Here is a 22236-nt window from a genome sequence, read left to right as displayed (position 1 = left end):
CAGCTTTATGAGGAGCATCAGCACTGCTCTGCCTGAGCAGAACCATCACCGCCATAGGTTGTCAAATAACCCGGATTTAACCCACACAGGTAAGTCCAATGGGGTGCAGGCATGTCCTCTATGCTTACAGCTTCCCGTGGGTGTTGGTTTGATACCGTTTGGGGACAGCCAAGGAGGCATCTGCAGGCAACAAAGGTAGGTGTGTGCTTGTGTGTGTGTTTCCTATGCAGATCCTAAGCCCAGTGTCACATGCAAGTAGGAGGAGTAAGAAGGGTTCCTGGCAAATCCGGGTTATGGATTGCATTTAAAAAGGCCCCGTGGGAGTGCAATGGGCCCCTGTCTTGCTGCTTAGCAATAATGGTATGGGTTTAGGTTCTGCTGTGTGTACTGGTGGTTGACTGCCCCCCAGCCCAGAGTGTGCATGGAAAATTGTCTGGCAGCCTCCCTGACAGCAAGCAGTGATAGTGCCCATGAAGGGGACCTTGTTGGGCCCGCCCCTTTCACGGTTATCGCTTCTCGGCCTTTTGGCTAAGATCAAGTGTAGTATCTGTGGCAAGACCGACTAGGAAGGATAAACTCGAAGATCGGACTGTGGAGCTCCAGAAAGCTCACGATGGAAGGCAAGGCACTTGTCCTGCGGAGTGAAGTTTTGCCTGTGCTCCAATATACCGCACAGGCCTGGCCTCCCCATACCACCGTTTGCAAGGCCATCACCCGGACAGTGTTTGGCTTCGTCTGGGGCAAAATGGACAGAGTCAAGAGGACCGTGATGTACAAGGAACCCCGCAAGGGTGGGAAGGGAATACCCGACATCCCCGCTCTGCTGAGGGCCTCCTTTGCATGTGTCACGGTGCAGCGGACTCTTGTAGAAAAGACTGGCTCAGCGGGCAGGTCCATGTCTCGCTTGCTTCTCATGCCCCTCTGGAGACAGCTGGGCTGGGACAAGTGGGACAGCTCCATCCCTTACAACTGGAACACTCCCTGGTTCTATGGGGATGTTGTCCGGTTTGTGAGGGAGCACCAGCTGGAAGGACTGAAACCAGACCTATGGAAGCCAAAGACAATCCACAAGCTCATCCGAGCTAAGGACTCGACCGAGCTGGTTCCGGGACTCCCCGCAGCCACTGCAGAGACAGTTTGGAACAATGTGGCCTCAAAGCGGCTTACCAATGGACACAAGGACTTGTCGTGGATGGCCGTCATGGGAGGTCTCTCTCTCAGGTCATTCATGCATGCCCGCAACCTGTGCAAGACCCGGTACTGCCCCCGTTGCCCCTACGTGGAGGAAACATCTTTCCACGTGTTTTGGCAGTGCCCCTTTGCACAGGGTCTGTTGGACGCCCTAGAACAGGAACTCAGAGACTCAGTGCCCAGGAGCTGCCTATCGTACCATTCGGTGCTTTACGGCCTGTTCCCTGGGACCCACGACGTGGAGGCCATCCAGGAGGCCTGGCGCCTTATGAACTGTTTTAAGGACGCAGTGTGGCTTGCCAGGAACCGCCTCGTGATCAACAGGGAAAACATGTCCGTCCGGGACTGCCGCAGGTTCATCAAGAACCTGCTTAGAGACTATTCCATCTTGGACAGCTCGGCCGTTGATGAGGAAGAAGAGGAGTGAAGACCCCTCTCCTTCTCCCATGTCTCCCTGAAGATACAGCCCAACAGTTTGGCCCTGTGATCCGCCCCCTCCCTACCCCCACATAGTCGCCCACACCCCTACCCCGATCACAGATTGTATTATTTGGTTTTTGTTTGATCTCTTGTGCCTTTCTATTGCAGGATTGAGCTGAATGTTAGAGTAGCATGGTGTGCGATGTATAGCTTAGGGAACCTTTGCTGTGTATTGTACTATCATGCTTTGTGTGACTGTAATTTATTGTACGACTTGTAATGACTGAACGGAAAATAAAGCTCTTTCAATCAAAAAAAATCTGTTCTTATCAGTTTAATATCTGATACGTCCCCTATCTGGGGACCATATATTAAATGGATTTTTGAGAACGGGGCCGATTTCGAAGCTTGCTTCCGTCGCCCTATGCATTGACCCGATATGGCAGTATCTTCGGGTACAGTGCACCACCCCCTTACAGGGTTAAAAAGAAAGATTCCTACTTTCATTGCTACCTGCTTGCTGGCTAGCCAGCTAGCCAGCCCTGTGGGCCTTGCTGCTGCAGCCAAAAAACAAAAGGTGGTGCTGCTGCTGCTGCTTCTGCTGCTTCTGCTTGTGTCTGGCCGCTGTTGGAGCGTCCAGGCACAGGACTTCTGCTGCTGCTGACTAAATGGCCTCCTTAATTGGATCATTTGAGTAGCCAGCACACCTGTGCAGGTAGGGCATGACATGATAGGCAGCTGCCTTGATAGCGGGTGGGTGCTGAATGTTCCTAATTGACAAAATAAGATTAATGCTTATGAAGAAATATAAAATCTCATCCCTTCCCCAATATCGCGCCACACCCCTACCCCTTAATTCCCTGGTTGAACTTGATGGACATATGTCTTTTTTCGACCGTACTAACTATGTAACTATGTAACATAACATGGGGGGGGGGGGGGGGGGGGTCTCCTGGCTGTTCACACAGGTGTGTCATTGCTGTACATTGACCATGCATTGCTTCTGTGGTATTGCAAAGGCAAAGACAAATGCTTCCAGCCATCCATTGCACTAATGGATTGGTCATCAGCTGGCTGTCTATGTCCCGCATCAATATAGACCAAAGTACAGAGGGTTAGGCTATGCTATTGTGCACCTACCTGATGCATCAGAAGGTGCGAGGCCCTTGCTAAATTCTGTGCACAGACTTTGAGATCTATACTTTAGACTGTATCTAAACCTGCTCCAACATGGACTGACATTCTGGCCTACTTTCAGCCGATGCGACTTGTCTGTCGCTGAACAGTCGCTTTTTATGTATTCAGCACCTATGTATAATGTTGTAAAAATGCTCTAGAAGCTAAAGTCGCAGAAATGTCACACATATTTGGCCTGCAACTTTCTGTGCGACAAATTCAGACAGGAAAAATCAGTATAAATCCTTAGAAAATTATCCCCCAGTGTCTCCATCTGCTGGCGGTATTGAATAAGCATTGCTGCACTGATGGGGTATGCATTAGACGAAAAAAAAGAAGAAAAAGAAGAATAATACGCCCAGAAAAGAGGCGAAAAGGAGAAAAACGTAAAAAAACGTGAAAAAAAAGTAAGAGGAAGAGAAGGGAAAAAAAGGTGGAAATGGGTTTAAAAGTGATTTCGGCGGAGAAATATATATATATATATATATATATATATATATATATATATATATATATATATACGCGCACACACACACATAGATATAAACGTATTCTCCGTTGAGATATTGCAGCCGCTGCTGTGTCCAGGCCCAGGAGCCTTAGCACTGTGCTGTGATGTCACTCAATACCACTGACATCACTAGGTGTAAACAACATCTCTCCTTTGCTGTGTATGTGACTATGGAGCTGTTTGGTGATGTCGTCTATTATGGCCTTCATAGAAGCAACAGGAGATTGTTGCATCCATCTAGAACCCTCAGAACTACAGTGCTATGATGTCACTGACTTCCACAGGCCTTGCAGAGTGTAAACAACAACAACCCAGCTTTGTTGTGTATGTAACCATAGGGATTTGTGATGTCACCTAGAACCTTCACAGCAGCGACAGCTTTATGAGGAGCATCAGCACTGCTCTGCCTGAGCAGAACCATCACCGCCATAGGTTGTCAAATAACCCGGATTTAACCCACACAGGTAAGTCCAATGGGGTGCAGGCATGTCCTCTATGCTTACAGCTTCCCGTGGGTGTTGGTTTGATACCGTTTGGGGACAGCCAAGGAGGCATCTGCAGGCAACAAAGGTAGGTGTGTGCTTGTGTGTGTGTTTCCTATGCAGATCCTAAGCCCAGTGTCACATGCAAGTAGGAGGAGTAAGAAGGGTTCCTGGCAAATCCGGGTTATGGATTGCATTTAAAAAGGCCCCGTGGGAGTGCAATGGGCCCCTGTCTTGCTGCTTAGCAATAATGGTATGGGTTTAGGTTCTGCTGTGTGTACTGGTGGTTGACTGCCCCCCAGCCCAGAGTGTGCATGGAAAATTGTCTGGCAGCCTCCCTGACAGCAAGCAGTGATAGTGCCCATGAAGGGGACCTTGTTGGGCCCGCCCCTTTCACGGTTATCGCTTCTCGGCCTTTTGGCTAAGATCAAGTGTAGTATCTGTTCTTATCAGTTTACCTGGCAGGGGAGATACCATGATCGCTACGGTCTGAAGAACTCCAAGCATTGTGGTAGAGATTTTGCGTAGTACGATTGCAGTACTTTTCGTTCTTATTAGAACCGCATTTCTCTAGAGCATACCACCTGAAGATCGTCTCCTGCCTGCCTCGGAACATCTGAAGAAGGAGAAGATCTTGAAGACTGCAGCTCCGGAAGAAGCCGACGAAGAACCTGGAAGAAGGGAATCGGCGGTGAATTCCGGAACAGCGGCGAAGAGGAAGGCGGCGCAGAATCTTTTCGAAGAAACTCGCTGCCTCTGGAGAAGGATTTGCATAGCTCCTCCCACCGGGACCGGATCTGCATAGCTCCTCCCACCCGGGAAAGAAGACTTTGCGAAGCCTCTCTCCACAAGCAAGCAAGGAAGCGGAAAAGAGCCTGCTGGAAGAAGCCATGGCCTCAACCAGCAAGTCCACCCAGGAGGCTGCAGGGCAAGGCCTGGAGGTCCAGCCCCAACCACAGCAAGCTTCAACCTCCACCACGGCAAGGCAGAAGGGCGGCAGAATTCCTAACCTGGAAGCTCCAACCCTGGAGCCCTGGATGAGGCAGACTGTTGCCTTGAAGCTCAAGCCCGTGGACGGAAGGGTGCCGGACATGTCCCACGACGTGTTCTGCAAGAAGATGCTGGCGGATCAAGGCTTCCCCACGGCTGACACCCTGGGAATAGCAACCTTCTTTTCGGGAATCTTCTACATCACCTTTGCCACCATTGGGACCTGTAGAAGATACTGGGAGGTGGTGAAAGCGGCGAGTCCCGAATCCCCTTTCTCTCGCTTTGTGGGCAACTGCCTTATTCAAAGAGAGGAGAGGCGGGTGACGGTCTCAATGCGGAACCCACACACCCCAGGCACGGACATCTCGACCTTCCTGAAGCGCTTCTGCACCGTGGTGAGGGAGCCCACCCGCATCCTGAACTCACTCGGATACTGGACCTGCAAGTGGTCTGTGGTCGTCAGACTCAACAAGAACCCTGCTTCTCCAGACGGACTACAGCACCTGCCAACGACATTTTCCTTGGGCAACTCCACAGGACTTATCTTCTACCCGGACATGCCGCAGACCTGCAGGAGATGTGGCAAGATGGGCCACGAGGGCAAGGACTGTACGGAGGATGCCTGCAGGTATTGCCGTGTGACAGGTCACACGACCAAGGACTGCCCCAAGAGCAAGACCTGCAACCTCTGCGGACTGGCAGCCCACAGCTACAAGGACTGCCCCCAGAGGGAGAGAACATGGGCATCTGTGGCAGCGAGAGCACCGAAGCCAGCCCCAGCTCCGGAGCCAACACCACGGATGGCCAAGCCGACCAAGGAGGGTAAGAAGGCGAAAGCCACCACCCCTGCCCCGTCCCGCCCCTCCCCTGCCCCTCCCGCCCCATCCCCTGCCGCCCCATCTCCTGCCCCATCCCGCCCCACCCCTGCCCCATCCCGTCCCACCCCTGCCCCATCCCGTCCCACCCCTGCCCCTCCTGCCCCATCCCGTCCCACCCCTGCCCCTCCTGCCCCATCCCGTCCCACCCCCGCCCCTCCTGCCCCATCCCGCCCCACCCCTGCCCCCCGTACCCCACCCCGGCCCACCCCTGCCCCCCGTACCCCACCCCGGCCCACCCCTGCCCCGTCCTCCCCTGCCCGGCCCACCCCTGCCCCGTCCTCCCCTGCCCGGCCCACCCCTGCCCCGTCCTCCCCTGCCCGGGCACTCTCTCCTGCCCCCCGCCCCACCCAGCCTCCTTTCTCTCCTGGCCCAGCAGCACCTAACCCCCCTCCAGCTGCTGGTGCCCGCCCTTCGGAGGACTTTCCTGTGCTTCCTCCCCCAGGTACCATACAGAGGAAGAGGAAAGGAAGGGACAACGTATCAGAAGAGTCCCACAAAAGAAAGATAATCGAGACCTGCGAGACCCCTCAAGCTTCAGATGAGGAGGAGGAGATGGAGCAGGTCTGCGAGAGCCTTGAGGCTTCAGAAGGAGAGGAGGTGATGGAGCAGGCCCAAGTGGAGCAGGTCCAAGCAGAGCCAGTCCAAGCTCAATCTATGGAGGAGCTGCTGCAGGACCCAGAGGTTAAGAAAATCCTGGACACTCCGTCCAACACGGTCTACGACGAGTTCTTGGAAGGGCGCTACGAGAAGCCACAGGAGCCGACAGGCGCCAGAGAAGAGGACCCGTCCGACCAGACTGGTAACTAGTATCAGAACTAACCTCTCTTTTTATTCCCATGGCTGATCTCAACATCTTCTGCATTAATGTGAGGAGTATCAGAGCTTGGTTTAGATTTCAGACTGTTCTTACGTTCTTAGATTCCCAGAGGTGTGATGTTTACATGTTGCAGGAATGTGCTTTGTCTGCTTCTAGGTCTTACAACCATCTGGCCAGGCAGTGGCCTCACGGCCCTTCCTACTGGTCTGGTGGGGGCGACAATAGGTCTGCGGGGGTGGCCATCCTGATCAGGGGAGGTAACTTTGCACTTGATTCCGTCCGGGAGCTCGTCTGTGGCAGACTTCTTGTCGCAGACGGTTCCTGGGCGGGTGAGCCCGTGCGGCTCATCAACGTGTATGCCTCCCCTGAGAGGGATGTCCGACTGGAGGTTCTCCAGGCCCTGCGGGCTGAACTCGCCACCACTAGAGCAGTAGTGTTGGGTGGTGACTTCAACTGCCCCATTGAGGTGGACGGGCGCAGTTCTGGCACATCCGCCAACCTGGACGTGACGTCTAAACTGCTGATTGAGATGGTGACGGAGGCATCCTTGCAGGACGTTGTCGGGTCCATCGGGAACGGCTCCGTAAACTATACGTGGAGCCGCCCCGATGGCTCGCTCCGTTCTCGGATAGACTTCATCTTCACTTCGAGAGCAGTCAGAAAGGTGTCGTACTCTATGGTCCCCTGCTTCTTCTCTGACCACAGGGCCATTCGATTCCGGGGGACTCTGGGCCATGGATTCCCACCTGGCCCGGGCTCCTGGAAGTTGAATTGTGCCCTGTTGGAGCAGAGGGAGGTCATGGAGGAACTTAGGGATGCTTACCTTGTATGGCGAAATGACAAATGTCTGTTCAAGTGCATCAGCGATTGGTGGGAATATGTTAAAGTCGAATTCCGTTGTTTCTTTCAGGCAAAAGGCAGACAACAGGCGTGTGCGAAGAAGTGGGACTTGAGGAAACTGCAGCGCGAGCTGCGGTCCCTGCAGGACCTGCTCCAGTGTGGCTGGGACGTCAGGGAGGAGCTGGAGGAGACCAAAAAGAGCTTGAAAAGGCACTTTGAGGAGGAATCCAAGCGAATCGTCTTTCGTTCCAAGGTGGAGAACCTGGAGAAGGGTGAGAAATGTAACTCTTTCTTTTTCAGGAAGCTCCATGCCGGCCACACGCCCCTGACTGAGCTACGAGATGAGACCGGACACATGAGGAGCGGCAAGGAGGAAGTGATGGGGGTCGTCCACGACTTCTACAGCAACCTCTACGCCCCCAAGTCATCCGACCCCGAAGCCGCCGAGAGGTTCCTGTCAGGTGTCACTAACGTTGTTGATCCCGCAGGTGCGGCGGCTATGGACGATCCCTTGACGGTGGGGGAGCTGCTCTCTGCCGCTAAATCCTTTAAGCCCGGCAGGACCCCGGGCAGTGACGGTCTCCCGGCCGAGCTCTACGTAGCGCTGGGTGACCTGATCTGTCCGGACCTGTTGGAGGTGTACGAGGAGATGGTGGTGGGGGGCAGAATGCCTCCGTCGTTGAGGGAAGGGATGATCACGATCTTGTATAAGCGGAAGGGGGAGAGATGTGACCTGAAAAACTGGCGTCCCATCTCTCTCCTGAACGTGGACTACAAGATCCTCGCCAAGGTGCTGGCCAACAGGCTGAAACCTGTCATGGGGCAGATCGTCCATCCGGACCAGACCTGCAGCATTCCTGGCCGCAGGATTGCCGACAGCCTTGCCCTTGTGAGAGACACGGTCCATTACATCCAGGACCGCGGGGGCCGCGCCGCCCTGGTCAGCTTAGATCAGGAGAAGGCGTTCGACCGTGTCTCCCACGCATTCATGGACAGGGTTTTGCGCAGGCTGGGTCTGGGGAAGATGTTTTGCTCTTTTGTTAACGTTATGTATTTTGACATTTACAGCACGGTGTTGGTGAACGGCTGGAAGACTGACCCCTTTCCTATTCTTTCAGGGGTTAGACAAGGCTGCCCTCTTTCACCTCTCCTTTTTGTTTGTGTTATAGAGCTCTTCGCTGAGACTATCCGGCAGAATGGAGAGATCAGAGGGATCACCGCACCAGGACCAGATCGCCACGAGGTCAAGTGCTCGCTCTACATGGACGACGTGACCGTCTTCTGCGCTGACCAGCGTTCGGTGACTGCACTCGTCCAGACCTGCGAGGACTTCGGCAGAGCTTCGGGGGCAAAAGTCAACTGCGGGAAGTCGGAGGCCATGCTCTTCGGGGAATGGCACCTGGCTTCTTCCGCCCCCTTCCCCTTTGCCGTTAAGCCGGACTTCATTCAAATTCTTGGAGTCTGGTTCGGGAAGGAAGGAGCGGCCCTTAAGTCTTGGCAAGACCGACTAGGAAGGATAAACTCGAAGATCGGACTGTGGAGCTCCAGAAAGCTCACGATGGAAGGCAAGGCACTTGTCCTGCGGAGTGAAGTTTTGCCTGTGCTCCAATATACCGCACAGGCCTGGCCTCCCCATACCACCGTTTGCAAGGCCATCACCCGGACAGTGTTTGGCTTCGTCTGGGGCAAAATGGACAGAGTCAAAAGGACCGTGATGTACAAGGAACCCCGCAAGGGTGGGAAGGGAATACCCGACATCCCCGCTCTGCTGAGGGCCTCCTTTGCATGTGTCACGGTGCAGCGGACTCTTGTAGAAAAGACTGGCTCAGCGGGCAGGTCCATGTCTCGCTTGCTTCTCATGCCCCTCTGGAGACAGCTGGGCTGGGACAAGTGGGACAGCTCCATCCCTTACAACTGGAACACTCCCTGGTTCTATGGGGATGTTGTCCGGTTTGTGAGGGAGCACCAGCTGGAAGGACTGAAACCAGACCTATGGAAGCCGAAGACAATCCACAAGCTCATCCGAGCTAAGGACTCGACCGAGCTGGTTCCGGGACTCCCCGCAGCCACTGCAGAGACAGTTTGGAACAATGTGGCCTCAAAGCGGCTTACCAATGGACACAAGGACTTGTCGTGGATGGCCGTCATGGGAGGTCTCTCTCTCAGGTCATTCATGCATGCCCGCAACCTGTGCAAGACCCGGTACTGCCCCCGTTGCCCCTACGTGGAGGAAACATCTTTCCACGTGTTTTGGCAGTGCCCCTTTGCACAGGGTCTGTTGGACGCCCTAGAACAGGAACTCAGAGACTCAGTGCCCAGGAGCTGCCTATCGTACCATTCGGTGCTTTACGGCCTGTTCCCTGGGACCCACGACGTGGAGGCCATCCAGGAGGCCTGGCGCCTTATGAACTGTTTTAAGGACGCAGTGTGGCTTGCCAGGAACCGCCTCGTGATCAACAGGGAAAACATGTCCGTCCGGGACTGCCGCAGGTTCATCAAGAACCTGCTTAGAGACTATTCCATCTTGGACAGCTCGGCCGTTGATGAGGAAGAAGAGGAGTGAAGACCCCTCTCCTTCTCCCATGTCTCCCTGAAGATACAGCCCAACAGTTTGGCCCTGTGATCCGCCCCCTCCCTACCCCCACATAGTCGCCCACACCCCTACCCCGATCACAGATTGTATTATTTGGTTTTTGTTTGATCTCTTGTGCCTTTCTATTGCAGGATTGAGCTGAATGTTAGAGTAGCATGGTGTGCGATGTATAGCTTAGGGAACCTTTGCTGTGTATTGTACTATCATGCTTTGTGTGACTGTAATTTATTGTACGACTTGTAATGACTGAACGGAAAATAAAGCTCTTTCAATCAAAAAATCTGTTCTTATCAGTTTAATATCTGATACGTCCCCTATCTGGGGACCATATATTAAATGGATTTTTGAGAACGGGGGCCGATTTCGAAGCTTGCTTCCGTCGCCCTATGCATTGACCCGATATGGCAGTATCTTCGGGTACAGTGCACCACCCCCTTACAGGGTTAAAAAGAAAGATTCCTACTTTCATTGCTACCTGCTTGCTGGCTAGCCAGCTAGCCAGCCCTGTGGGCCTTGCTGCTGCAGCCAAAAAACAAAAGGTGGTGCTGCTGCTGCTGCTTCTGCTGCTTCTGCTTGTGTCTGGCCGCTGTTGGAGCGTCCAGGCACAGGACTTCTGCTGCTGCTGACTAAATGGCCTCCTTAATTGGATCATTTGAGTAGCCAGCACACCTGTGCAGGTAGGGCATGACATGATAGGCAGCTGCCTTGATAGCGGGTGGGTGCTGAATGTTCCTAATTGACAAAATAAGATTAATGCTTATGAAGAAATATAAAATCTCATCCCTTCCCCAATATCGCGCCACACCCCTACCCCTTAATTCCCTGGTTGAACTTGATGGACATATGTCTTTTTTCGACCGTACTAACTATGTAACTATGTAACATAACATGGGGGGGGGGGGGGGGGGTCTCCTGGCTGTTCACACAGGTGTGTCATTGCTGTACATTGACCATGCATTGCTTCTGTGGTATTGCAAAGGCAAAGACAAATGCTTCCAGCCATCCATTGCACTAATGGATTGGTCATCAGCTGGCTGTCTATGTCCCGCATCAATATAGACCAAAGTACAGAGGGTTAGGCTATGCTATTGTGCACCTACCTGATGCATCAGAAGGTGCGAGGCCCTTGCTAAATTCTGTGCACAGACTTTGAGATCTATACTTTAGACTGTATCTAAACCTGCTCCAACATGGACTGACATTCTGGCCTACTTTCAGCCGATGCGACTTGTCTGTCGCTGAACAGTCGCTTTTTATGTATTCAGCACCTATGTATAATGTTGTAAAAATGCTCTAGAAGCTAAAGTCGCAGAAATGTCACACATATTTGGCCTGCAACTTTCTGTGCGACAAATTCAGACAGGAAAAATCAGTATAAATCCTTAGAAAATTATCCCCCAGTGTCTCCATCTGCTGGCGGTATTGAATAAGCATTGCTGCACTGATGGGGTATGCATTAGACGAAAAAAAAAGAAGAAAAAGAAGAATAATACGCCCAGAAAAGAGGCGAAAAGGAGAAAAACGTAAAAAAACGTGAAAAAAAAGTAAGAGGAAGAGAAGGGAAAAAAAGGTGGAAATGGGTTTAAAAGTGATTTCGGCGGAGAAATATATATATATATATATATATATATATATATATACGCGCACACACACACATATATATAAACGTATTCTCCGTTGAGATATTGCAGCCGCTGCTGTGTCCAGGCCCAGGAGCCTTAGCACTGTGCTGTGATGTCACTCAATACCACTGACATCACTAGGTGTAAACAACATCTCTCCTTTGCTGTGTATGTGACTATGGAGCTGTTTGGTGATGTCGTCTATTATGGCCTTCATAGAAGCAACAGGAGATTGTTGCATCCATCTAGAACCCTCAGAACTACAGTGCTATGATGTCACTGACTTCCACAGGCCTTGCAGAGTGTAAACAACAACAACCCAGCTTTGTTGTGTATGTAACCATAGGGATTTGTGATGTCACCTAGAACCTTCACAGCAGCGACAGCTTTATGAGGAGCATCAGCACTGCTCTGCCTGAGCAGAACCATCACCGCCATAGGTTGTCAAATAACCCGGATTTAACCCACACAGGTAAGTCCAATGGGGTGCAGGCATGTCCTCTATGCTTACAGCTTCCCGTGGGTGTTGGTTTGATACCGTTTGGGGACAGCCAAGGAGGCATCTGCAGGCAACAAAGGTAGGTGTGTGCTTGTGTGTGTGTTTCCTATGCAGATCCTAAGCCCAGTGTCACATGCAAGTAGGAGGAGTAAGAAGGGTTCCTGGCAAATCCGGGTTATGGATTGCATTTAAAAAGGCCCCGTGGGAGTGCAATGGGCCCCTGTCTTGCTGCTTAGCAATAATGGTATGGGTTTAGGTTCTGCTGTGTGTACTGGTGGTTGACTGCCCCCCAGCCCAGAGTGTGCATGGAAAATTGTCTGGCAGCCTCCCTGACAGCAAGCAGTGATAGTGCCCATGAAGGGGACCTTGTTGGGCCCGCCCCTTTCACGGTTATCGCTTCTCGGCCTTTTGGCTAAGATCAAGTGTAGTATCTGTTCTTATCAGTTTAATATCTGATACGTCCCCTATCTGGGGACCATATATTAAATGGATTTTTGAGAACGGGGGCCGATTTCGAAGCTTGCTTCCGTCGCCCTATGCATTGACCCGATATGGCAGTATCTTCGGGTACAGTGCACCACCCCCTTACAGGGTTAAAAAGAAAGATTCCTACTTTCATTGCTACCTGCTTGCTGGCTAGCCAGCTAGCCAGCCCTGTGGGCCTTGCTGCTGCAGCCAAAAAACAAAAGGTGGTGCTGCTGCTGCTGCTTCTGCTGCTTCTGCTTGTGTCTGGCCGCTGTTGGAGCGTCCAGGCACAGGACTTCTGCTGCTGCTGACTAAATGGCCTCCTTAATTGGATCATTTGAGTAGCCAGCACACCTGTGCAGGTAGGGCATGACATGATAGGCAGCTGCCTTGATAGCGGGTGGGTGCTGAATGTTCCTAATTGACAAAATAAGATTAATGCTTATGAAGAAATATAAAATCTCATCCCTTCCCCAATATCGCGCCACACCCCTACCCCTTAATTCCCTGGTTGAACTTGATGGACATATGTCTTTTTTCGACCGTACTAACTATGTAACTATGTAACATAACATGGGGGGGGGGGGGGGGTCTCCTGGCTGTTCACACAGGTGTGTCATTGCTGTACATTGACCATGCATTGCTTCTGTGGTATTGCAAAGGCAAAGACAAATGCTTCCAGCCATCCATTGCACTAATGGATTGGTCATCAGCTGGCTGTCTATGTCCCGCATCAATATAGACCAAAGTACAGAGGGTTAGGCTATGCTATTGTGCACCTACCTGATGCATCAGAAGGTGCGAGGCCCTTGCTAAATTCTGTGCACAGACTTTGAGATCTATACTTTAGACTGTATCTAAACCTGCTCCAACATGGACTGACATTCTGGCCTACTTTCAGCCGATGCGACTTGTCTGTCGCTGAACAGTCGCTTTTTATGTATTCAGCACCTATGTATAATGTTGTAAAAATGCTCTAGAAGCTAAAGTCGCAGAAATGTCACACATATTTGGCCTGCAACTTTCTGTGCGACAAATTCAGACAGGAAAAATCAGTATAAATCCTTAGAAAATGATCCCCCAGTGTCTCCATCTGCTGGCGGTATTGAATAAGCATTGCTGCACTGATGGGGTATGCATTAGACGAAAAAAAAGAAGAAAAAGAAGAATAATACGCCCAGAAAAGAGGCGAAAAGGAGAAAAACGTAAAAAAAACGTGAAAAAAAAGTAAGAGGAAGAGAAGGGAAAAAAAGGTGGAAATGGGTTTAAAAGTGATTTCGGCGGAGAAATATATATATATATATATATATATATATAATATATATATATATATATATATACGCGCACACACACACATATATATAAACGTATTCTCCGTTGAGATATTGCAGCCGCTGCTGTGTCCAGGCCCAGGAGCCTTAGCACTGTGCTGTGATGTCACTCAATACCACTGACATCACTAGGTGTAAACAACATCTCTCCTTTGCTGTGTATGTGACTATGGAGCTGTTTGGTGATGTCGTCTATTATGGCCTTCATAGAAGCAACAGGAGATTGTTGCATCCATCTAGAACCCTCAGAACTACAGTGCTATGATGTCACTGACTTCCACAGGCCTTGCAGAGTGTAAACAACAACAACCCAGCTTTGTTGTGTATGTAACCATAGGGATTTGTGATGTCACCTAGAACCTTCACAGCAGCGACAGCTTTATGAGGAGCATCAGCACTGCTCTGCCTGAGCAGAACCATCACCGCCATAGGTTGTCAAATAACCCGGATTTAACCCACACAGGTAAGTCCAATGGGGTGCAGGCATGTCCTCTATGCTTACAGCTTCCCGTGGGTGTTGGTTTGATACCGTTTGGGGACAGCCAAGGAGGCATCTGCAGGCAACAAAGGTAGGTGTGTGCTTGTGTGTGTGTTTCCTATGCAGATCCTAAGCCCAGTGTCACATGCAAGTAGGAGGAGTAAGAAGGGTTCCTGGCAAATCCGGGTTATGGATTGCATTTAAAAAGGCCCCGTGGGAGTGCAATGGGCCCCTGTCTTGCTGCTTAGCAATAATGGTATGGGTTTAGGTTCTGCTGTGTGTACTGGTGGTTGACTGCCCCCCAGCCCAGAGTGTGCATGGAAAATTGTCTGGCAGCCTCCCTGACAGCAAGCAGTGATAGTGCCCATGAAGGGGACCTTGTTGGGCCCGCCCCTTTCACGGTTATCGCTTCTCGGCCTTTTGGCTAAGATCAAGTGTAGTATCTGTTCTTATCAGTTTAATATCTGATACGTCCCCTATCTGGGGACCATATATTAAATGGATTTTTGAGAACGGGGGCCGATTTCGAAGCTTGCTTCCGTCGCCCTATGCATTGACCCGATATGGCAGTATCTTCGGGTACAGTGCACCACCCCCTTACAGGGTTAAAAAGAAAGATTCTACTTTCATTGCTACCTGCTTGCTGGCTAGCCAGCTAGCCAGCCCTGTGGGCCTTGCTGCTGCAGCCAAAAAACAAAAGGTGGTGCTGCTGCTGCTGCTTCTGCTGCTTCTGCTTGTGTCTGGCCGCTGTTGGAGCGTCCAGGCACAGGACTTCTGCTGCTGCTGACTAAATGGCCTCCTTAATTGGATCATTTGAGTAGCCAGCACACCTGTGCAGGTAGGGCATGACATGATAGGCAGCTGCCTTGATAGCGGGTGGGTGCTGAATGTTCCTAATTGACAAAATAAGATTAATGCTTATGAAGAAATATAAAATCTCATCCCTTCCCCAATATCGCGCCACACCCCTACCCCTTAATTCCCTGGTTGAACTTGATGGACATATGTCTTTTTTCGACCGTACTAACTATGTAACTATGTAACATAACATGGGGGGGGGGGGGGGGTCTCCTGGCTGTTCACACAGGTGTGTCATTGCTGTACATTGACCATGCATTGCTTCTGTGGTATTGCAAAGGCAAAGACAAATGCTTCCAGCCATCCATTGCACTAATGGATTGGTCATCAGCTGGCTGTCTATGTCCCGCATCAATATAGACCAAAGTACAGAGGGTTAGGCTATGCTATTGTGCACCTACCTGATGCATCAGAAGGTGCGAGGCCCTTGCTAAATTCTGTGCACAGACTTTGAGATCTATACTTTAGACTGTATCTAAACCTGCTCCAACATGGACTGACATTCTGGCCTACTTTCAGCCGATGCGACTTGTCTGTCGCTGAACAGTCGCTTTTTATGTATTCAGCACCTATGTATAATGTTGTAAAAATGCTCTAGAAGCTAAAGTCGCAGAAATGTCACACATATTTGGCCTGCAACTTTCTGTGCGACAAATTCAGACAGGAAAAATCAGTATAAATCCTTAGAAAATGATCCCCCAGTGTCTCCATCTGCTGGCGGTATTGAATAAGCATTGCTGCACTGATGGGGTATGCATTAGACGAAAAAAAAGAAGAAAAAGAAGAATAATACGCCCAGAAAAGAGGCGAAAAGGAGAAAAACGTAAAAAAACGTGAAAAAAAAGTAAGAGGAAGAGAAGGGAAAAAAAGGTGGAAATGGGTTTAAAAGTGATTTCGGCGGAGAAATATATATATATATATATATATATATATATATATATATATATATATATATATACGCGCACACACACACATATATATAAACGTATTCTCCGTTGAGATATTGCAGCCGCTGCTGTGTCCAGGCCCAGGAGCCTTAGCACTGTGCTGTGATGTCACTCAATACCACTGACATCACTAGGTGTAAACAACATCTCTCCTTTGCTGTGTATGTGACTATGGAGCTGTTTGGTGATGTCGTCTATTATGGCCTTCATAGAAGCAACAGGAGATTGTTGCATCCATCTAGAACCCTCAGAACTACAGTGCTATGATGTCACTCACTTCCACAGGCCTTGCAGAGTGTAAACAACAACAACCCAGCTTTGTTGTGTATGTAACCATAGGGATTTGTGATGTCACCTAGAACCTTCACAGCAGCGACAGCTTTATGAGGAGCATCAGCACTGCTCTGCCTGAGCAGAACCATCACCGCCATAGGTTGTCAAATAACCCGGATTTAACCCACACAGGTAAGTCCAATGGGGTGCAGGCATGTCCTCTATGCTTACAGCTTCCCGTGGGTGTTGGTTTGATACCGTTTGGGGACAGCCAAGGAGGCATCTGCAGGCAACAAAGGTAGGTGTGTGCTTGTGTGTGTGTTTCCTATGCAGATCCTAAGCCCAGTGTCACATGCAAGTAGGAGGAGTAAGAAGGGTTCCTGGCAAATCCGGGTTATGGATTGCATTTAAAAAGGCCCCGTGGGAGTGCAATGGGCCCCTGTCTTGCTGCTTAGCAATAATGGTATGGGTTTAGGTTCTGCTGTGTGTACTGGTGGTTGACTGCCCCCCCAGCCCAGAGTGTGCATGGAAAATTGTCTGGCAGCCTCCCTGACAGCAAGCAGTGATAGTGCCCATGAAGGGGACCTTGTTGGGCCCGCCCCTTTCACGGTTATCGCTTCTCGGCCTTTTGGCTAAGATCAAGTGTAGTATCTGTTCTTATCAGTTTAATATCTGATACGTCCCCTATCTGGGGACCATATATTAAATGGATTTTTGAGAACGGGGGCCGATTTCGAAGCTTGCTTCCGTCGCCCTATGCATTGACCCGATATGGCAGTATCTTCGGGTACAGTGCACCACCCCCTTACAGGGTTAAAAAGAAAGATTCCTACTTTCATTGCTACCTGCTTGCTGGCTAGCCAGCTAGCCAGCCCTGTGGGCCTTGCTGCTGCTGCTGCTGCTGCTGCAGCCAAAAAACAAAAGGTGGTGCTGCTGCTGCTTCTGCTGCTTCTGCTTCTGCTTGTGTCTGGCCGCTGTTGGAGCGTCCAGGCACAGGACTTCTGCTGCTGCTGACTAAATGGCCTCCTTAATTGGATCATTTGAGTAGCCAGCACACCTGTGCAGGTAGGGCATGACATGATAGGCAGCTGCCTTGATAGCGGGTGGGTGCTGAATGTTCCTAATTGACAAAATAAGATTAATGCTTATGAAGAAATATAAAATCTCATCCCTTCCCCAATATCGCGCCACACCCCTACCCCTTAATTCCCTGGTTGAACTTGATGGACATATGTCTTTTTTCGACCGTACTAACTATGTAACTATGTAACATAACATGGGGGGGGGGGGGGGTCTCCTGGCTGTTCACACAGGTGTGTCATTGCTGTACATTGACCATGCATTGCTTCTGTGGTATTGCAAAGGCAAAGACAAATGCTTCCAGCCATCCATTGCACTAATGGATTGGTCATCAGCTGGCTGTCTATGTCCCGCATCAATATAGACCAAAGTACAGAGGGTTAGGCTATGCTATTGTGCACCTACCTGATGCATCAGAAGGTGCGAGGCCCTTGCTAAATTCTGTGCACAGACTTTGAGATCTATGCTTTAGACTGTATCTAAACCTGCTCCAACATGGACTGACATTCTGGCCTACTTTCAGCCGATGCGACTTGTCTGTCGCTGAACAGTCGCTTTTTATGTATTCAGAACCTATGTATAATGATGTAAAAATGCTCTAGAAGCTAAAGTCGCAGAAATGTCACACATATTTGGCCTGCAACTTTCTGTGCGACAAATTCAGACAGGAAAAATCAGTATAAATCCTTAGAAAATTATCCCCCAGTGTCTCCATCTGCTGGCGGTATTGAATAAGCATTGCTGCACTGATGGGGTATGCATTAGACGAAAAAAAAGAAGAAAAAGAAGAATAATACGCCCAGAAAAGAGGCGAAAAGGAGAAAAACGTAAAAAAACGTGAAAAAAAAGTAAGAGGAAGAGAAGGGAAAAAAAGGTGGAAATGGGTTTAAAAGTGATTTCGGCGGAGAAATATATATATATATATATATATATATATATATATATATATATATACGCGCACACACACACATATATATAAACGTATTCTCCGTTGAGATATTGCAGCCGCTGCTGTGTCCAGGCCCAGGAGCCTTAGCACTGTGCTGTGATGTCACTCAATACCACTGACATCACTAGGTGTAAACAACATCTCTCCTTTGCTGTGTATGTGACTATGGAGCTGTTTGGTGATGTCGTCTATTATGGCCTTCATAGAAGCAACAGGAGATTGTTGCATCCATCTAGAACCCTCAGAACTACAGTGCTATGATGTCACTCACTTCCACAGGCCTTGCAGAGTGTAAACAACAACAACCCAGCTTTGTTGTGTATGTAACCATAGGGATTTGTGATGTCACCTAGAACCTTCACAGCAGCGACAGCTTTATGAGGAGCATCAGCACTGCTCTGCCTGAGCAGAACCATCACCGCCATAGGTTGTCAAATAACCCGGATTTAACCCACACAGGTAAGTCCAATGGGGTGCAGGCATGTCCTCTATGCTTACAGCTTCCCGTGGGTGTTGGTTTGATACCGTTTGGGGGACAGCCAAGGAGGCATCTGCAGGCAACAAAGGTAGGTGTGTGCTTGTGTGTGTGTTTCCTATGCAGATCCTAAGCCCAGTGTCACATGCAAGTAGGAGGAGTAAGAAGGGTTCCTGGCAAATCCGGGTTATGGATTGCATTTAAAAAGGCCCCGTGGGAGTGCAATGGGCCCCTGTCTTGCTGCTTAGCAATAATGGTATGGGTTTAGGTTCTGCTGTGTGTACTGGTGGTTGACTGCCCCCCAGCCTAGAGTGTGCATGGAAAATTGTCTGGCAGCCTCCCTGACAGCAAGCAGTGATAGTGCCCATGAAGGGGACCTTGTTGGGCCCGCCCCTTTCACGGTTATCGCTTCTCGGCCTTTTGGCTAAGATCAAGTGTAGTATCTGTTCTTATCAGTTTAATATCTGATACGTCCCCTATCTGGGGACCATATATTAAATGGATTTTTGAGAACGGGGGCCGATTTCGAAGCTTGCTTCCGTCGCCCTATGCATTGACCCGATATGGCAGTATCTTCGGGTACAGTGCACCACCCCCTTACAGGGTTAAAAAGAAAGATTCCTACTTTCATTGCTACCTGCTTGCTGGCTAGCCAGCTAGCCAGCCCTGTGGGCCTTGCTGCTGCTGCTGCTGCTGCTGCTGCAGCCAAAAAACAAAAGGTGGTGCTGCTGCTGCTTCTGCTGCTTCTGCTTCTGCTTGTGTCTGGCCGCTGTTGGAGCGTCCAGGCACAGGACTTCTGCTGCTGCTGACTAAATGGCCTCCTTAATTGGATCATTTGAGTAGCCAGCACACCTGTGCAGGTAGGGCATGACATGATAGGCAGCTGCCTTGATAGCGGGTGGGTGCTGAATGTTCCTAATTGACAAAATAAGATTAATGCTTATGAAGAAATATAAAATCTCATCCCTTCCCCAATATCGCGCCACACCCCTACCCCTTAATTCCCTGGTTGAACTTGATGGACATATGTCTTTTTTCGACCGTACTAACTATGTAACTATGTAACATAACATGGGGGGGGGGGGGTCTCCTGGCTGTTCACACAGGTGTGTCATTGCTGTACATTGACCATGCATTGCTTCTGTGGTATTGCAAAGGCAAAGACAAATGCTTCCAGCCATCCATTGCACTAATGGATTGGTCATCAGCTGGCTGTCTATGTCCCGCATCAATATAGACCAAAGTACAGAGGGTTAGGCTATGCTATTGTGCACCTACCTGATGCATCAGAAGGTGCGAGGCCCTTGCTAAATTCTGTGCACAGACTTTGAGATCTATGCTTTAGACTGTATCTAAACCTGCTCCAACATGGACTGACATTCTGGCCTACTTTCAGCCGATGCGACTTGTCTGTCGCTGAACAGTCGCTTTTTATGTATTCAGAACCTATGTATAATGATGTAAAAATGCTCTAGAAGCTAAAGTCGCAGAAATGTCACACATATTTGGCCTGCAACTTTCTGTGCGACAAATTCAGACAGGAAAAATCAGTATAAATCCTTAGAAAATTATCCCCCAGTGTCTCCATCTGCTGGCGGTATTGAATAAGCATTGCTGCACTGATGGGGTATGCATTAGACGAAAAAAAAGAAGAAAAAGAAGAATAATACGCCCAGAAAAGAGGCGAAAAGGAGAAAAACGTAAAAAAACGTGAAAAAAAAGTAAGAGGAAGAGAAGGGAAAAAAAGGTGGAAATGGGTTTAAAAGTGATTTCGGCGGAGAAATATATATATATATATATATATATATATATATATATATATATATATATATATACGCGCACACACACACATATATATAAACGTATTCTCCGTTGAGATATTGCAGCCGCTGCTGTGTCCAGGCCCAGGAGCCTTAGCACTGTGCTGTGATGTCACTCAATACCACTGACATCACTAGGTGTAAACAACATCTCTCCTTTGCTGTGTATGTGACTATGGAGCTGTTTGGTGATGTCGTCTATTATGGCCTTCATAGAAGCAACAGGAGATTGTTGCATCCATCTAGAACCCTCAGAACTACAGTGCTATGATGTCACTGACTTCCACAGGCCTTGCAGAGTGTAAACAACAACAACCCAGCTTTGTTGTGTATGTAACCATAGGGATTTGTGATGTCACCTAGAACCTTCACAGCAGCGACAGCTTTATGAGGAGCATCAGCACTGCTCTGCCTGAGCAGAACCATCACCGCCATAGGTTGTCAAATAACCCGGATTTAACCCACACAGGTAAGTCCAATGGGGTGCAGGCATGTCCTCTATGCTTACAGCTTCCCGTGGGTGTTGGTTTGATACCGTTTGGGGACAGCCAAGGAGGCATCTGCAGGCAACAAAGGTAGGTGTGTGCTTGTGTGTGTGTTTCCTATGCAGATCCTAAGCCCAGTGTCACATGCAAGTAGGAGGAGTAAGAAGGGTTCCTGGCAAATCCGGGTTATGGATTGCATTTAAAAAGGCCCCGTGGGAGTGCAATGGGCCCTGTCTTGCTGCTTAGCAATAATGGTATGGGTTTAGGTTCTGCTGTGTGTACTGGTGGTTGACTGCCCCCCAGCCCAGAGTGTGCATGGAAAATTGTCTGGCAGCCTCCCTGACAGCAAGCAGTGATAGTGCCCATGAAGGGGACCTTGTTGGGCCCGCCCCTTTCACGGTTATCGCTTCTCGGCCTTTTGGCTAAGATCAAGTGTAGTATCTGTTCTTATCAGTTTAATATCTGATACATCCCCTATCTGGGGACCATATATTAAATGGATTTTTGAGAACGGGGGCCGATTTCGAAGCTTGCTTCCGTCGCCCTATGCATTGACCCGATATGGCAGTATCTTCGGGTACAGTGCACCACCCCCTTACAGGGTTAAAAAGAAAGATTCCTACTTTCATTGCTACCTGCTTGCTGGCTAGCCAGCTAGCCAGCCCTGTGGGCCTTGCTGCTGCTGCTGCTGCTGCAGCCAAAAAACAAAAGGTGGTGCTGCTGCTGCTTCTGCTGCTTCTGCTTCTGCTTGTGTCTGGCCGCTGTTGGAGCGTCCAGGCACAGGACTTCTGCTGCTGCTGACTAAATGGCCTCCTTAATTGGATCATTTGAGTAGCCAGCACACCTGTGCAGGTAGGGCATGACATGATAGGCAGCTGCCTTGATAGCGGGGTGGGTGCTGAATGTTCCTAATTGACAAAATAAGATTAATGCTTATGAAGAAATATAAAATCTCATCCCTTCCCCAATATCGCGCCACACCCCTACCCCTTAATTCCCTGGTTGAACTTGATGGACATATGTCTTTTTTCGACCGTACTAACTATGTAACTATGT

General features: G+C 49.7%; 6 non-coding genes and 3 pseudogenes across 6 annotated transcripts; all 9 read left to right on the top strand.

The window, feature by feature from the left end:
- Window positions 1-508: 508 nt before the first annotated feature.
- Window positions 509-691, top strand: LOC130323004 (U2 spliceosomal RNA). The gene has a single exon (XR_008868396.1). It is a non-coding gene; the product is annotated as a U2 spliceosomal RNA (small nuclear RNA).
- A 1216-nt stretch (window positions 692-1907) lies between these two features.
- LOC130323001 (U2 spliceosomal RNA) lies at window positions 1908-2082 on the top strand (annotated as a pseudogene).
- A 2099-nt stretch (window positions 2083-4181) lies between these two features.
- On the top strand, window positions 4182-4327 carry LOC130323003 (U2 spliceosomal RNA; annotated as a pseudogene).
- A 5830-nt stretch (window positions 4328-10157) lies between these two features.
- On the top strand, window positions 10158-10331 carry LOC130323000 (U2 spliceosomal RNA; annotated as a pseudogene).
- Window positions 10332-12411: 2080 nt separating this feature from the next.
- LOC130323007 (U2 spliceosomal RNA) lies at window positions 12412-12602 on the top strand. The gene has a single exon (XR_008868398.1). It is a non-coding gene; the product is annotated as a U2 spliceosomal RNA (small nuclear RNA).
- Window positions 12603-14697: 2095 nt separating this feature from the next.
- LOC130323005 (U2 spliceosomal RNA) lies at window positions 14698-14888 on the top strand. The gene has a single exon (XR_008868397.1). It is a non-coding gene; the product is annotated as a U2 spliceosomal RNA (small nuclear RNA).
- A 2095-nt stretch (window positions 14889-16983) lies between these two features.
- On the top strand, window positions 16984-17174 carry LOC130323002 (U2 spliceosomal RNA). The gene has a single exon (XR_008868395.1). It is a non-coding gene; the product is annotated as a U2 spliceosomal RNA (small nuclear RNA).
- Window positions 17175-19279: 2105 nt separating this feature from the next.
- LOC130322990 (U2 spliceosomal RNA) lies at window positions 19280-19470 on the top strand. Its single transcript, XR_008868386.1, has one exon. It is a non-coding gene; the product is annotated as a U2 spliceosomal RNA (small nuclear RNA).
- Window positions 19471-21582: 2112 nt separating this feature from the next.
- On the top strand, window positions 21583-21773 carry LOC130322999 (U2 spliceosomal RNA). Its single transcript, XR_008868394.1, has one exon. It is a non-coding gene; the product is annotated as a U2 spliceosomal RNA (small nuclear RNA).
- The last annotated feature ends 463 nt before the right edge of the window (window positions 21774-22236 follow it).

This window comes from Hyla sarda, unplaced genomic scaffold (genome assembly GCF_029499605.1).
Source record: "Hyla sarda isolate aHylSar1 unplaced genomic scaffold, aHylSar1.hap1 scaffold_2415, whole genome shotgun sequence".
Taxonomy (NCBI): Eukaryota; Metazoa; Chordata; class Amphibia; order Anura; family Hylidae; genus Hyla; species Hyla sarda.
This window is presented reverse-complemented; position numbering and strand designations above follow the sequence as displayed.